General features: G+C 55.0%; 1 pseudogene; it reads left to right on the top strand.

Annotated features, from left to right (window-relative positions):
- LOC124009447 overlaps window positions 1-14,442 on the top strand; it is a 128,687-nt pseudogene that overhangs the window by 96,600 nt on the left and 17,645 nt on the right.

The raw sequence follows: 14,442 nt of genomic DNA, 5'->3' as shown, positions 1-14,442 counted from the left end.
TAGAGGTAGCAGTAGCGGTAGTAGAGGTAGCGGTAGTAGAGGTAGCAGTAGCGGTAGTAGAGGTAGCAGTAGCGGTAGTAGAGGTAGCAGTAGCGGTAGTAGAGGTAGCAGTAGCGGTAGTAGAGGTAGCAGTAGCGGTAGTAGAGGTAGCAGTAGCGGTAGTACATTTACATTTACATTTAAGTCATTTAGCAGACGCTCTTATCCAGAGCGACTTACAAATTGGTGCATTCACCTTATGACATCCAGTGGGACAGTCACTTAACAATAGTGTATCTAAAACTTAGGGGGTGGGGTGAGAGGGATTACTTAACCTATCCTAGGTATTCCTTAAAGAGGTGGGGTTTCAGGTGTCTCCGGAAGGTGGTGATTGACTCCGCTGTCCTGGCGTCGTGAGGGAGTTTGTTCCACCATTGGGGGGCCAGGGCAGCGAACAGTTTTGACTGGGCTGAGCGGGAGCTGTACTTCCTCAGTGGTAGGGAGGCGAGCAGGCCAGAGGTGGATGAACGCAGTGCCCTTGTTTGGGTGTAGGGCCTGATCAGAGCCTGGAGGTACTGAGGTGCCGTTCCCCTCACAGCTCCGTAGGCAAGCACCATGGTCTTGTAGCGGATGCGAGCTTCAACTGGAAGCCAGTGGAGAGAACGGAGGAGCGGGGTGACGTGAGAACTTGGGAAGGTTGAACACCAGACGGGCTGCGGCGTTCTGGATGAGTTGAAGGGGTTTAATGGCACAGGCAGGGAGCCCAGCCAACAGCGAGTTGCAGTAATCCAGACGGGAGATGACAAGTGCCTGGATTAGGACCTGCGCCGCTTCCTGTGTGAGGCAGGGTCGTACTCTGCGGATGTTGTAGAGCATGAACCTACAGGAACGGGCCACCGCCTTGATGTTAGTTGAGAACGACAGGGTGTTGTCCAGGATCACGCCAAGGTTCTTGGCGCTCTGGGAGGAGGACACAATGGAGTTGTCAGAGATGGCGAGATCATGGAACGGGCAGTCCTTCCCCGGGAGGAAGAGCAGCTCCGTCTTGCCGAGTTCAGCTTGAGGTGGTGATCCGTCATCCACACTGATATGTCTGCCAGACATGCAGAGATGCGGTAGCCACCTGGTCATCAGAAGGGGGAAAGGAAGATTAATTGTGTGTCGTCTGCATAGCAATGATAAGAGAGACCATGTGAGGTTATGACAGAGCCAAGTGACTTGGTGTATAGCGAGAATAGGAGAGGGCCAAGAACAGAGCCCTGGGGACACCAGTGGTGAGAGCGCGTGGTGAGGAGACAGATTCTCGCCACGCCACCTGGTAGGAGCGACCTGTCAGGTAGGACGCAATCCAAGCGTGGGCCGCGCCGGAGATGCCCAACTCGGAGAGGGTGGAGAGGAGGATCTGATGGTTCACAGTATCGAAGGCAGCCGATAGATCTAGAAGGATGAGAGCAGAGGAGAGAGAGTTAGCTTTAGCAGTGCGGAGCGCCTCCGTGATACAGAGGAGAGCAGTCTCAGTTGAATGACTAGTCTTGAAACCTGACTGATTTGGATCAAGAAGGTCATTCAGAGAGAGATAGCGGGAGAGCTGGCCAAGGACGGCACGTTCAAGAGTTTTGGAGAGAAAAGAAAGAAGGGATACTGGTCTGTAATTGTTGACATCGGAGGGATCGAGTGTAGGTTTTTCAGAAGGGGTGCAACTCTCGCTCTCTTGAAGACGGAAGGGACGTAGCCAACGGTCAGGGATGAGTTGATGAGCGAGGTGAGGTAAGGGAGAAGGTCTCCGGAAATGGTCTGGAGAAGAGAGGAGGGGATAGGGTCAAGCGGGCAGGTTGTTGGGCGGCCGGCCGTCACAAGACGCGAGATTTCATCTGGAGAGAGAGGGAGAAAGAGGTCAGAGCACAGGGTAGGGCAGTGTGAGCAGAACCAGCGGTGTCGTTTGACTTAGCAAACGAGGATCGGATGTCGTCGACCTTCTTTTCAAAATGGTTGACGAAGTCATCTGCAGAGAGGAGGAGGGGGGAGGGGGCGGAGGATTCAGGAGGGAGGAGAAGGTGGCAAAGAGCTTCCTAGGGTTAGAGGCAGATGCTTGGAATTTAGCGTGGTAGAAAGTGGCTTTAGCAGCAGAGACAGAGGAGGAAAATGTAGAGAGGAGGGAGTGAAAGGATGCCAGGTCCGCAGGGAGGCGAGTTTTCCTCCATTTCCGCTCGGCTGCCCGGAGCCCTGTTCTGTGAGCTAGAGGTAGCAGTAGCGGTAGTAGAGGTAGCAGTAGCGGTAGTAGAGGTAGCAGTGGCGGTAGTAGAGGTAGCAGTGGCGGTAGTAGAGGTAGCAGTGGCGGTAGTAGAGGTAGCAGTGGCGGTAGTAGAGGTAGCAGTGGCGGTAGTAGAGGTAGCAGTGGCGGTAGTAGAGGTAGCAGTGGCGGTAGTAGAGGTAGCAGTGGCGGTAGTAGAGGTAGCAGTGGCGGTAGTAGAGGTAGCAGTGGCGGTAGTAGAGGTAGCAGTGGCGGTAGTAGAGGTAGCAGTGGCGGTAGTAGAGGTAGCAGTGGCGGTAGTAGAGGTAGCAGTGGCGGTAGCAGTGGCGGTAGCAGTGGCGGTAGCAGTGGCGGTAGCAGTGGCGGTAGCAGTGGCGGTAGCAGTGGCGGTAGTAGTGGCGGTAGTAGTAGCGGTAGCAGTAGAGGTAGCGGTAGCGGTAGTAGAGGTAGCGGTAGCGGTAGTAGAGGTAGCGGTAGCGGTAGTAGAGGTAGCGGTAGCGGTAGTAGAGGTAGCGGTAGCGGTAGTAGAGGTAGCAGTAGTAGAGTAGCGGTAGCGGTAGTAGAGGTAGCGGTAGGTAGTAGAGGTAGCGGTAGTAGAGGTAGCGTGTAGCGGTAGTAGAGGTAGAGGTGGCGGTAGTAGCGGTAGTAGAGGTGTGGTAGCGGTAGTGGCAGTAGCGGTAGTAGAGGTAGCAGTAGCGGTAGTAGAGGTAACAGAGGTAGCGGTAGTAGAGGTAGCAGTAGCGGTAGTAGAGGTAGCAGTAGCGGTAGTAGAGGTAGCAGTAGCGGTAGTAGAGGTAGCAGTAGCGGTAGTAGAGGTAGCAGTAGTGGTAGTAGAGGTAGCAGTAGTGGTAGTAGAGGTAGCAGTAGCGGTAGTAGAGGTAGCAGTAGCGGTAGTAGAGGTAGCAGTAGCGGTAGTAGAGGTAGCAGTAGCGGTAGTAGAGGTAGCAGTAGCGGTAGTAGAGGTAGCAGTAGCGGTAGTAGAGGTAGCAGTAGCGGTAGTAGAGGTGGCAGTAGTGGCGGTAGTAGTGGCGGCAGTAGTGGCGGTAGTAGTGGCGGCAGTAGTGGCGGTAGTAGTGGCGGTAGTAGAGGTAGCAGGATAGCAGTAGCGGTAGCTGCAGCAGTGGTAGTAGAGGTAGCAGTAGCGGTAGTAGAGGTAGCAGTAGAGGTAGTAGAGGTAGCAGTAGAGGTAGTAGAGGTAGCAGTAGAGGTAGCAGTAGTGGTAGTAGAGGTAGCAGTAGTGGTAGTAGAGGTAGCAGTAGTGGTAGTAGAGGTAGCAGTAGTGGTAGTAGAGGTAGCAGTAGTGGTAGTAGAGGTAGCAGTAGTGGTAGTAGAGGTAGCAGTAGTGGTAGTAGAGGTAGCAGTAGTGGTAGTAGAGGTAGCAGTAGTGGTAGTAGAGGTAGCAGTAGTGGTAGTAGAGGTAGCAGTAGTGGTAGTAGAGGTAGCAGTAGTGGTAGTAGAGGTAGCAGTAGTGGTAGTAGAGGTAGCAGTAGTGGTAGTGGCGGTAGCAGTAGTGGCGGTAGTAGTGGCGGTAGCAGCGGCGGTAGCAGCGGTAGCAGTAGCAGCAGAGGTAGCAGTAGAGGTAGCAGTAGCGGTAGCAGTAGCGGTAGCAGTAGAGGTAGAGGTAGCGGTAGAGGTAGCAGTAGAGGTAGCAGTAGCGGAGGTAGCAGTAGAGGTAGCAGTAGCGGAGGTAGCAGTAGCGGTAGTAAATGTAGCAGTAGCGGTAGTAGAGGTGGCAGTAGCGGTAGTAGAGGTGGCAGTAGCGGTAGTAGAGGTGGCAGTAGCGGTAGTAGAGGTGGCAGTAGCGGTAGTAGAGGTGGCAGTAGCGGTAGTAGAGGTGGCAGTAGCGGTAGTAGAGGTGGCAGTAGCGGTAGTAGAGGTGGCAGTAGCGGTAGTAGAGGTGGCAGTAGCGGTAGTAGAGGTGGCAGTAGCGGTAGTAGAGGTGGCAGTAGCGGTAGTAGAGGTGGCAGTAGCGGTAGTAGAGGTGGCAGTAGCGGTAGTAGAGGTGGCAGTAGCGGTAGTAGAGGTGGCAGTAGCGGTAGTAGAGGTGGCAGTAGCGGTAGTAGAGGTGGCAGTAGCGGTAGTAGAGGTGGCAGTAGCGGTAGTAGAGGTGGCGGTAGCGGTAGTAGAGGTGGCGGTAGCGGTAGTAGAGGTGGCGGTAGCGGTAGTAGAGGTGGCGGTAGCGGTAGTAGAGGTGGCGTAGCGGTAGTAGTAGTGGCGGTAGCGGTAGTAGAGGTGGCGGTAGCGGTAGTAGAGGTGGCGTAGCGGTAGTAGAGGTGGCGGTAGCGGTAGTAGAGGTGGCGTGCGGTAGTAGAGGTAGCGGTAGTAGCGGTAGCAGTAGTGGCGGTAGTGGCGGTAGCAGTAGTGGCGGTAGTGGCGGTAGTAGAGGTAGTGGCGGTAGTAGAGGTAGTGGCGGTAGTAGAGGTAGTGGCGGTAGTAGAGGTAGTGGCGGTAGTAGAAGTAGTGGCGGTAGTGGCGGTAGTAAGTAGTGGCGGTAGTAGTGGTAGTAGAAGTAGTGGCGGTAGTAGTGGTAGTGGTGGTAGTAGAGGTAGTGGCGGTAGTAGAGGTAGTAGAGGTAGTAGAGGTAGTGGCGGTAGTAGAGGTAGTGGCGGTAGTAGAGGTAGTGGCGGTAGTAGAGGTAGTGGCGGTAGTAGAGGTAGTGGCGGTAGTAGAGGTAGTGGCGGTAGTAGAGGTAGTAGCGGTAGTAGAGGTGGCAGTAGCGGTAGTAGAGGTGGCGGTAGCGGTAGTAGAGGTGGCGGTGGCGGTAGTAGAGGTGGCGGCGGTAGTAGAGGGCGTGGCGGTAGTAGAGGTGGCGGTAGTAGAGGTGGCGGTAGGTAGTAGTGGCGGTAGTGGCGGTAGCAGTAGTGGCGGTAGTGGCGGTAGTAGAGGTAGTGGCGGTAGTAGAGGTAGTGGCGGTAGTAGAGGTAGTGGCGGTAGTAGAGGTAGTGGCGGTAGTAGAGGTAGTAGAAGTAGTGGCGGTAGTAGAGGTAGTAGAAGTAGTGGCGGTAGTGGCGGTGGTAGTAGAAGTAGTGGCGGTAGTGGCGGTGGTAGTAGCGTAGTGGTAGTAGAAGTAGTGGCGGTGGTAGTAGAAGTAGTGGCGGTGGTAGCGGTAGTAGGTAGTGGCGGTGGTAGTAGTAGAAGTAGTGGCGGTGGTAGCGGTAGTAGAAGTAGTGGCGGTAGTAGAAGTAGTGGCGGTAGTAGAAGTAGTGGCGGTAGTAGAAGTAGTGGTAGTAGAAGTAGTGGCGGTAGTAGAAGTAGTGGCGGTAGTGGTAGAAGTAGTGGCGGTAGTGGTAGTGGTAGTGGCGGTAGTGGTAGGTAGTGGCGGTAGTGGTAGAAGTAGTGGCGGTAGTGGTAGAAGTAGTGGCGGTAGTGGTAGAAGTAGTGGCGGTAGTGGCGGTAGTAGAAGTAGTGGCGGTAGTGGCGGTAGTAGAAGTAGTGGCGGTAGTAGTGGTAGTAGAAGTAGTGGCGGTAGTAGTGGTAGTGGTGGTAGTAGAGGTAGTGGCGGTAGTAGAGGTAGTAGAGGTAGTAGAGGTAGTGGCGGTAGTAGAGGTAGTAGAGGTAGTGGCGGTAGTAGAGGTAGTGGCGGTAGTAGAGGTAGTGGCGGTAGTAGAGGTAGTGGCGGTAGTAGAGGTAGTGGCGGTAGTAGAGGTAGTGGCGGTAGTAGAGGTAGTGGCGGTAGTAGTGGCGGTAGTGGCGGTAGTAGTGGCGGTAGTGGCGGTAGTAGTGGCGGTAGTGGCGGTATCAGTGGCGGTAGTGGCGGTAGCGGTAGTGGCGGTAGTAGCAGTAGTGGCGGTAGCAGTAGTAGTAGCAGCAGTGGTAGTAGTGGCAGTAGCAGCGGTAGTAGTAGTGGCGGTAGCAGCGGTAGTAGTGGCGGTAGTAGCGGTAGTGGCGGTAGCAGTGGTAATAGTAGCGGTAGTGGCGGTAGCAGTAGCAATAGTAGCGGTAGCAGCGGTAGTAGTGGCGGTAGTGGTAGCAGCAGCGGTAGTAGCAGTAGTGGCGGTAGTAGTAGCAATAGTAGCGGTAGCAGCAGCGGTAGTAGCGGTAGTAGCAGTAGTGGCGGTAGCAGCAGTGGCGATAGCGGTAGTAGCAGTAGTGGCGGTAGTAGCAGTAGCGGTAGTAGAAGCAGTAGCGGTAGTAGAAGTAGTGGCGGTAGCAGTAGTGGTAGTAGAGGTAGCAGTAGCGGTAGTAGAGGTAGCAGTAGCGGTAGTAGAGGTAGCAGTAGCGGTAGTAGAGGTAGCAGTAGCGGTAGTAGAGGTAGCAGTAGCGGTAGTAGAGGTAGCAGTAGCGGTAGTAGAGGTAGCAGTAGCGGTAGTAGAGGTAGCAGTAGCGGTAGTAGAGGTAGCAGTAGCGGTAGTAGAGGTAGCAGTAGCGGTAGTAGAGGTAGCAGTAGCGGTGGTAGAGGTAGCAGTAGCGGTAGTAGAGGTAGCAGTAGAGGTAGCAGTAGCGGTAGTAGAGGTAGCAGTAGCGGTAGTAGAGGTAGCAGTAGCGGTAGTAGAGGTAGCAGTAGCGGTAGTAGAGGTAGCAGTAGCGGTAGTAGAGGTAGCAGTAGCGGTAGTAGAGGTAGCAGTAGCGGTAGTAGAGGTAGCAGTAGCGGTAGTAGTAGTGGCAGTAGCGGTAGTGGTAGTAGAGGTAGCAGTAGCGGTAGTAGAGGTAGCAGTGGCGGTAGTAGAGGTAGCAGTAGTGGTAGTGGCGGTAGCAGTAGTGGCGGTAGTAGTGGCGGTAGCAGCGGCGGTAGCAGCGGTAGCAGTAGCAGCAGAGGTAGCAGTAGAGGTAGCAGTAGAGGTAGCAGTAGCGGTAGCAGTAGCGGTAGCAGTAGAGGTAGAGGTAGCGGTAGAGGTAGCAGTAGAGGTAGCAGTAGCGGAGGTAGCAGTAGAGGTAGCAGTAGCGGAGTAGTAGTAGCGGTAGTAGATGTAGCAGTAGCGGTAGTAGAGGTGGCAGTAGCGGTAGTAGAGGTGGCAGTAGCGGTAGTAGAGGTGGCAGTAGCGGTAGTAGAGGTGGCAGTAGCGGTAGTAGAGGTGGCAGTAGCGGTAGTAGAGGTGGCAGTAGAGGTGGCAGTAGCGGTAGTAGAGGTGGCAGTAGCGGTAGTAGAGGTGGCAGTAGCGGTAGTAGAGGTGGCAGTAGCGGTAGTAGAGGTGGCAGTAGCGGTAGTAGAGGTGGCAGTAGCGGTAGTAGAGGTGGCAGTAGCGGTAGTAGAGGTGGCAGTAGCGGTAGTAGAGGTGGCAGTAGCGGTAGTAGAGGTGGCAGTAGCGGTAGTAGAGGTGGCAGTAGCGGTAGTAGAGGTGGCAGTAGCGGTAGTAGAGGTGGCAGTAGCGGTAGTAGAGGTGGCAGTAGCGGTAGTAGAGGTGGCGTAGGTAGTAGAGGTGGTGGCGGTAGCGGTAGTAGAGGTAGCGGTGGGTAGTAGAGGTAGTAGCGGTAGTAGAGGTGGTGGTAGCGGTAGTAGAGGTGGCGGTAGCGGTAGTAGAGGTAGCGGCGGTAGTAGAGGGCGGTAGCGGTAGTAGCGGTGGTAGTAGCGGTAGCAGTAGTGGCGGTAGTGGCGGTAGCAGTAGTGGCGGTAGTGGCGGTAGTAGAGGTAGTGGCGGTAGTAGAGGTAGTGGCGGTAGTAGAGGTAGTGGCGGTAGTAGAGGTAGTGGCGGTAGTAGAAGTAGTGGCGGTAGTGGCGGTAGTAGAAGTAGTGGCGGTAGTAGTGGTAGTAGAAGTAGTGGCGGTAGTAGTGGTAGTGGTGGTAGTAGAGGTAGTGGCGGTAGTAGAGGTAGTAGAGGTAGTAGAGGTAGTGGCGGTAGTAGAGGTAGTGGCGGTAGTAGAGGTAGTGGCGGTAGTAGAGGTAGTGGCGGTAGTAGAGGTAGTGGCGGTAGTAGAGGTAGTGGCGGTAGTAGAGGTAGTAGCGGTAGTAGAGGTGGCAGTAGCGGTAGTAGAGGTGGCGGTAGCGGTAGTAGAGGTGGCGGTAGCGGTAGAAGTAGTGGCGGTAGTGGTAGAAGTAGTGGCGGTAGTGGTGTAGAAGTAGTGGCGGTAGTGGCGGTAGTAGAAGTAGTGGCGGTAGTGGCGGTAGTAGAAGTAGTGGCGGTAGTAGTGGTAGTAGAAGTAGTGGCGGTAGTAGTGGTAGTGGTGGTAGTAGAGGTAGTGGCGGTAGTAGAGGTAGTAGAGGTAGTAGAGGTAGTGGCGGTAGTAGAGGTAGTGGCGGTAGTAGAGGTAGTGGCGGTAGTAGAGGTAGTGGCGGTAGTAGAGGTAGTGGCGGTAGTAGAGGTAGTGGCGGTAGTAGAGGTAGTGGCGGTAGTAGAGGTAGTGGCGGTAGTAGTGGCGGTAGTGGCGGTAGTAGTGGCGGTAGTGGCGGTAGTAGTGGCGGTAGTGGCGGTATCAGTGGCGGTAGTGGCGGTAGCGGTAGTGGCGGTAAGCAGTAGTGGCGGTAGCAGTAGTAGTAGCAGCAGTGGTAGTAGTGGCAGTAGCAGCGGTAGTAGTAGTGGCGGTAGCAGTAGTGGTAGCAGCGGTAGTAGCGGTAGTGGCGGTAGCAGTAGCAATAGCGGTAGTGGCGGTAGCAGTAGCAATAGTAGCGGTAGCAGCGGTAGTAGTGGCGGTAGTGGTAGCAGCGGGTAGTAGCAGTAGTGGCGGTAGTAGTAGCAATAGTAGCGGTAGTAGCAGGTAGCGGTAGTAGCAGTAGTAGCGGTAGCAGCAGTGGCGATAGTAGTAGTAGCAGTAGTGGCGGTAGTAGCAGTAGCGGTAGTAGCGGTAGTAGAGGTGGCGGTAGCAGTAGCGGTAGTAGAGGTAGCAGTAGCGGTAGTAGAGGTAGCAGTAGCGGTAGTAGAGGTAGCAGTAGCGGTAGTAGAGGTAGCAGTAGCGGTAGTAGAGGTAGCAGTAGCGGTAGTAGAGGTAGCAGTAGCGGTAGTAGAGGTGGCAGTAGCGGTAGTAGAGGTGGCAGTAGCGGTAGTAGAGGTAGCAGTAGCGGTAGTAGAGGTAGCAGTAGCGGTAGTAGAGGTGGCAGTAGCGGCAGTGTAGAGGTAGCAGTAGCGGTAGTAGAGGTAGTAGAGGTGCAGTAGCGGTAGTAGAGGTGGCAGTAGCGGTAGTAGAGGTGGCAGTAGCGGTAGTAGAGGTGGCAGTAGCGGTAGTAGAGGTAGCAGTAGCGGTAGTAGAGGTAGCAGTAGCGGTAGTAGAGGTAGCAGTAGCGGTAGTAGAGGTAGCAGTAGCGGTAGTAGAGGTGGCAGTAGCGGTAGTAGAGGTAGAGTAGCAGTAGCGGTAGTAGAGGTAGCAGTAGTGGTAGTAGAGGTAGTAGAAGTAGTGGCGGTAGTAGAGGTAGTAGAAGTAGTGGCGGTAGTAGAGGTAGTAGAAGGTAGTGGTAGTAGTAGAAGTAGTGGCGGTAGTGGCGGTGGTAGTAGAAGTAGTGGCGGTGGTAGTAGAAGTAGTGGCGGTGGTAGTAGAAGTAGTGGCGGTGGTAGCGGTAGTAGAAGTAGTGGCGGTAGTAGAAGTAGTGGTAGTAGAAGTAGTGGTAGTAGAAGTAGTGGCGGTAGTAGAAGTAGTGGCGGTAGTAGAAGTAGTGGTGGTAGAAGTAGTGGCGGTAGTAGTAGAAGCAGTGGCGGTAGTGGCGGTAGTAGAAGTAGTGGCGGTAGTAGTGGTAGTAGAAGTAGTGGCGGTAGTAGTGGTAGTGGCGGTAGTAGAGGTAGTGGCGGTAGTAGAGGTAGTGGCGGTAGTAGAGGTAGTGGCGGTAGTAGAGGTAGTGGCGGTAGTAGAGGTAGTGGCGGTAGTAGAGGTAGTGGCGGTAGTAGAGGTAGTGGCGGTAGTAGAGGTAGTGGCGGTAGTAGAGGTAGTGGCGGTAGTAGAGGTAGTGGCGGTAGTAGAGGTAGTGGCGGTAGTGGCGGTAGTAGTGGCGGTAGTGGCGGTATCAGTGGCGGTAGTGGCGGTAGCGGGTAGTGGCGGTAGTAGAGGTAGTGGCGGTAGTAGAGGTAGTAGCAGCAGTGGTAGTAGTGGCAGTAGGCGGTAGTAGTAGTGGCGGTAGTAGAGTAGCAGCGGTAGTAGAGGTAGTGGCGGTAGCAGTAGCAATAGGCGGTAGTGGCGGTAGTGGCAATAGTAGCGGTAGTGCGGTAGTAGTGGCGGTAGTGGTAGCAGGCGGTAGTAGCAGGTAGTGGCGGTAGTAGTAGCAATAGTAGCGGTAGCAGGTAGCGGTAGTGGCGGTAGTAGCAGTAGTGGCGGTAGCAGCAGTGGCGATAGCGGTGGCGGTAGCAGTAGTGGCGGTAGCAGTGGCGTAGCAGTAGCAGTAGTGGCGGTAGCAGTAGCGGTAGTAGCAGTAGTGGCGGTAGCAGTAGCGGTAGTAGCAGGTAGTAGCGGTAGTAGAGGTAGCAGTAGCAGTAGAGGTAGCAGTGCGGTAGTAGAGTAGTGGCGGTAGTAGCAGTAGCAGTAGCGGTAGTAGTAGTAGCGGTAGTAGAGGTAGCAGTAGCGGTAGTAGCGGTAGCAGTAGCGGTAGTAGAGGTAGCAGTAGCGGTAGTAGAGGTAGCAGTGCGGTAGTAGAGGTAGCAGTAGCGGTAGTAGAGGTAGCAGTAGCGGTAGTAGAGGTAGCAGTAGCGGTAGTAGAGGTAGCAGTAGCGGTAGTAGTGGTAGTAGCAGTAGCGGTAGGCGGTAGCAGTAGCGGTAGTAGCGGTAGCAGTAGCAGTAGTAGCGGTAGCAGTAGCGGTAGTAGAGGTAGCAGTAGCGGTAGTAGTAGCAGTAGCGGTGGTAGAGGTAGCAGTAGTAGTGGTAGTAGCAGTAGCGGTAGTAGAGCGTAGCAGTAGCGGTAGTAGAGGTAGCAGTAGCGGTAGTAGGGTAGCAGTAGCGGTAGTAGAGGTAGCAGTAGCGGTAGTAGCAGTAGCAGTAGCGGTAGTAGAGGTAGCAGTAGCGGTAGTAGAGTAGCAATAGCAGTAGTGGTAGCAGTAGCAGTAGAGGTAGCAGTAGCGGTAGTAGTGGTAGCAGTAGCAGTAGCGGTAGTAGAGGTAGCAGTAGCGGTAGTAGCAGTAGCAGTAGTGAGGTAGCAGTAGCAGTAGTGGCAGTAGCGGTAGTGGTAGTAGAGGTAGCAGTAGTGGTAGTAGAGGTAGTGGCGGTAGTAGAGGTAGTAGAAGTAGTGGCGGTAGTAGAGGTAGTAGAGGTAGTAGTAGTGCGGTAGTAGAGGTAGTAGAAGTAGTGGCGGTAGTAGAGGTAGTAGAAGTAGTGGCGGTAGTAGAGGTAGTAGAAGTAGTGGTGGTAGAAGTAGTGGCGGTAGTGGCGGTGGTAGTAGAAGTAGTGGCGGTGGTAGTAGAAGTAGTGGCGGTGGTAGTAGAAGTAGTGGCGGTGGTAGTAGAAGTAGTGGCGGTGGTAGTAGAAGTAGTGGTAGTAGAAGTAGTGGTGGTAGAAGTAGTGGCGGTAGAAGTAGTGGCGGTAGTAGTAGAAGTAGTGGCGGTAGTGGCGGTAGTAGAAGTAGTGGCGGTAGTAGCGGTAGTAGAAGTAGTGGCGGTAGTAGTGGTAGTGGTGGTAGTAGAGGTAGTGGCGGTAGTAGAAGTAGTGGCGGTAGTAGAGGTAGTGGCGGTAGTAGAGGTAGTGGCGGTAGTAGAGGTAGTGGCGGTAGTAGAGGTAGTGGCGGTAGTAGAGGTAGTGGTAGTAGAGGTAGTGGCGGTAGTAGAGGTAGTGGCGGTAGTAGAGGTAGTGGCGGTAGTAGAGGTAGTGGCGGTAGTAGAGGTAGTGGCGGTAGTAGAGGTAGTGGCGGTAGTAGAGGTAGTGGCGGTAGTAGAGGTAGTGGCGGTAGTAGAGGTAGTGGCGGTAGTAGAGGTAGTGGCGGTAGTAGAGGTAGTGGCGGTAGTAGAGGTAGTGGCGGTAGTAGAGGTAGTGGCGGTAGTAGAGGTAGTGGCGGTAGTAGAGGTAGTGGCGGTAGTAGAGGTAGTGGCGGTAGTAGAGGTAGTGGCGGTATCGGTAGTGGCGGTATCGGTAGTGGCGGTAGCGGTAGTGGCGGTAGCGGTAGTGGCGGTAGCGGTAGTGGCGGTAGCGGTAGTGGCGGTAAGCAGTAGTGGCGGTGGTAGTAGTGGCAGTAGCAGCGGTAGTAGTAGTGGCGGTAGCAGCAGTAGCGGCAGTAGCAGCAGTAGCAGTGGCAGTAGTGGCGGTAGCAGTGGTAGTGGCGGTAGCAGTAGTGGCGGTAGTGGCGGTAGCAGTAGCAATAGTAGCGGTAGCAGCGGTAGTAGTGGCGGTGGTAGCGGTAGTGGCGGTAGTAGTGGCGGTGGTAGCGTAGTGGTAGCAGCAGCGGCGTAGCAGCAGTGGCGGTAGTAGCGGCGGTAGTGGTAGCAGCAGCGGTAGTAGCAGTAGTAGTAGCAATAGTAGCGGTAGCAGCAGCGGTAGTAGTGGTAGTAGCAGTAGTGGCGGTAGCAGCAGTGGCGATAGCGGTAGTAGCAGTAGTGGCGGTAGTAGCAGTAGCGGTAGTAGCAGTAGTGGCGGTAGCAGTAGTAGTGGCGGTAGCAGTAGTAGTGGTAGCAGCAGCGGTAGTAGCGGTAGCAGTAGTAGTGGTGGTAGTAGTAGCAGTATTGGTAGTAGCAGTAGTGGCGGTAGCAGCAGCGGTAGCAGTAGTAGCGATAGCAGTAGTGGCGGTAGCAATAGCAGTAGTGGCGGTAGCAGTAGCAGTAGTGGTAGTAGCAGTAGTGGCGGTAGCAGCAGTGGTAGCAGTAGTAGCAGTAGCAGTAGTGGCGGTAAGCAGTAGCAGTAGCGGCAGTAGCAGTAGTGGCGGTAAGCAGTAGCGGTAGCGGTAGTAGCAGTAGTGGCGGTAGCAGCTGTGGTAGCAGTAGTAGCAGTAGTGGCGGTAAGCAGTAGCAGTAGTGGCGGTAGCAGCAGTGGTAGCAGTAGTAGCAGTAGTGGCGGTAAGCAGTAGCAGTAGCGGCAGTAGCAGTAGCGGCGGTAGCAGTAGTGGCGGTAGCAGTAGTGGCGGTAGCAGTAGTGGCGGTAGTGGTGGCGGTAGCAGTAGTGGCGCGATTGCAGGTGGCGATTGCAGCAGTGGCGGTAGTAGCAGTGGCGGTAGCAGTAGTGGCGGTAGCAGTAGTGGCGGTAGCAGTAGTGGCGGTAGCAGTAGCGGTGGCGATTGCAGCAGTGGCGATTGCAGCAGTGGCGGTAGTAGCAGTGGCGGTAGCAGTAGTGGCGGTAGCAGTAGTGGCGGTGGCAGTAGTGGCGGTGGCAGTAGTGGCGGTAGCAGTAGTGGCGGCGGTAGCAGTAGTGGCGGCGGTAGCAGTAGTGGCGGCGGTAGCAGTAGTGGCGGTAGCAGTAGTGGCGGTAGCAGTAGTGGCGGTGGCAGCAGTGGCGGTGGTAGCAGTAGTGGCGGTGGCAGTAGTGGCGGTGGCAGTAGTGGCGGTGGCAGTAGTGGCGGTGGCAGTAGTGGCGGTAGCAGTAGTGGCGGTGGCAGTAGTGGCGGTAGCAGTAGTGGCGGCGGTAGCAGTAGTGGCGGTAGCAGTAGTGGCGGTGGCAGTAGTGGCGGTAGCAGTAGTGGCGGTAGCAGTAGTGGCGGTAGCAGTAGTGGCGGTAGCAGTAGTGGCGGTAGCAGTAGTGGCGGTAGCAGTGGCGGTAGCAGTGGCGGCGGTGGCGGTAGCGGTGGTGGCGGGTGGCGGTAGTGGCGGTAGCGGTGGCGGCGGTAGCAGTAGCGGCGGTGGGGGTAGCAGTAGTGGCGGCAGTGGCATCCATGGCCGCGCCTCAATTCTCCACCCTTCTCCGAAAATATTGCACTTGCACACTTCCTGTCATTGATCTAAACGCATTAGTGGAATCACTGGCTGGAGGGAGTTTTGGTAAATGGGTGGGAGAATTGGGATTTTAGCTAATCTGAAGCCTTTATTTTCATGTTTTATGCCACCGTTGTAGATTATTCTTGATATTTTGTGTGTGTGTGTGTGTGTGTGTGTGTGTGTGTGTGTGTGTGTGTGTGTGTGTGTGTGTGTGTGTGTGTGTGTCCTCATACAGCCGCGGGGCCACTAGAGGAAGATGAGCTGTTTGAAGGTGCCATCGTGGAGACTAACTGCATCTTCCGTCTGCTGGAGGATAAACTGGTTCCTGATGATGATCAGTGGGGGAAGGTTCCACGCAGCACTCTACTGCAATCCAAAGAGGTACCTTGGGGCGGCAGGGTATTCTAGTGGTTAGTGTTGGACTAGTAACCTGAAGGTTGCGAGTTCAAACCCCCGAGCTGACATGGTACAAATCTGTCGTTCTGCCCCTCAACAGGCAGTTAACCCACTGTTCCTAGGCTGTCATTGAAAATA

This window comes from Oncorhynchus gorbuscha, linkage group LG22, assembly GCF_021184085.1.
Source record: "Oncorhynchus gorbuscha isolate QuinsamMale2020 ecotype Even-year linkage group LG22, OgorEven_v1.0, whole genome shotgun sequence".
Taxonomy (NCBI): Eukaryota; Metazoa; Chordata; class Actinopteri; order Salmoniformes; family Salmonidae; genus Oncorhynchus; species Oncorhynchus gorbuscha.
The sequence above is the reverse complement of the archived record's forward strand: the minus strand, read 5'-3'. Positions and strand labels throughout refer to the sequence as shown.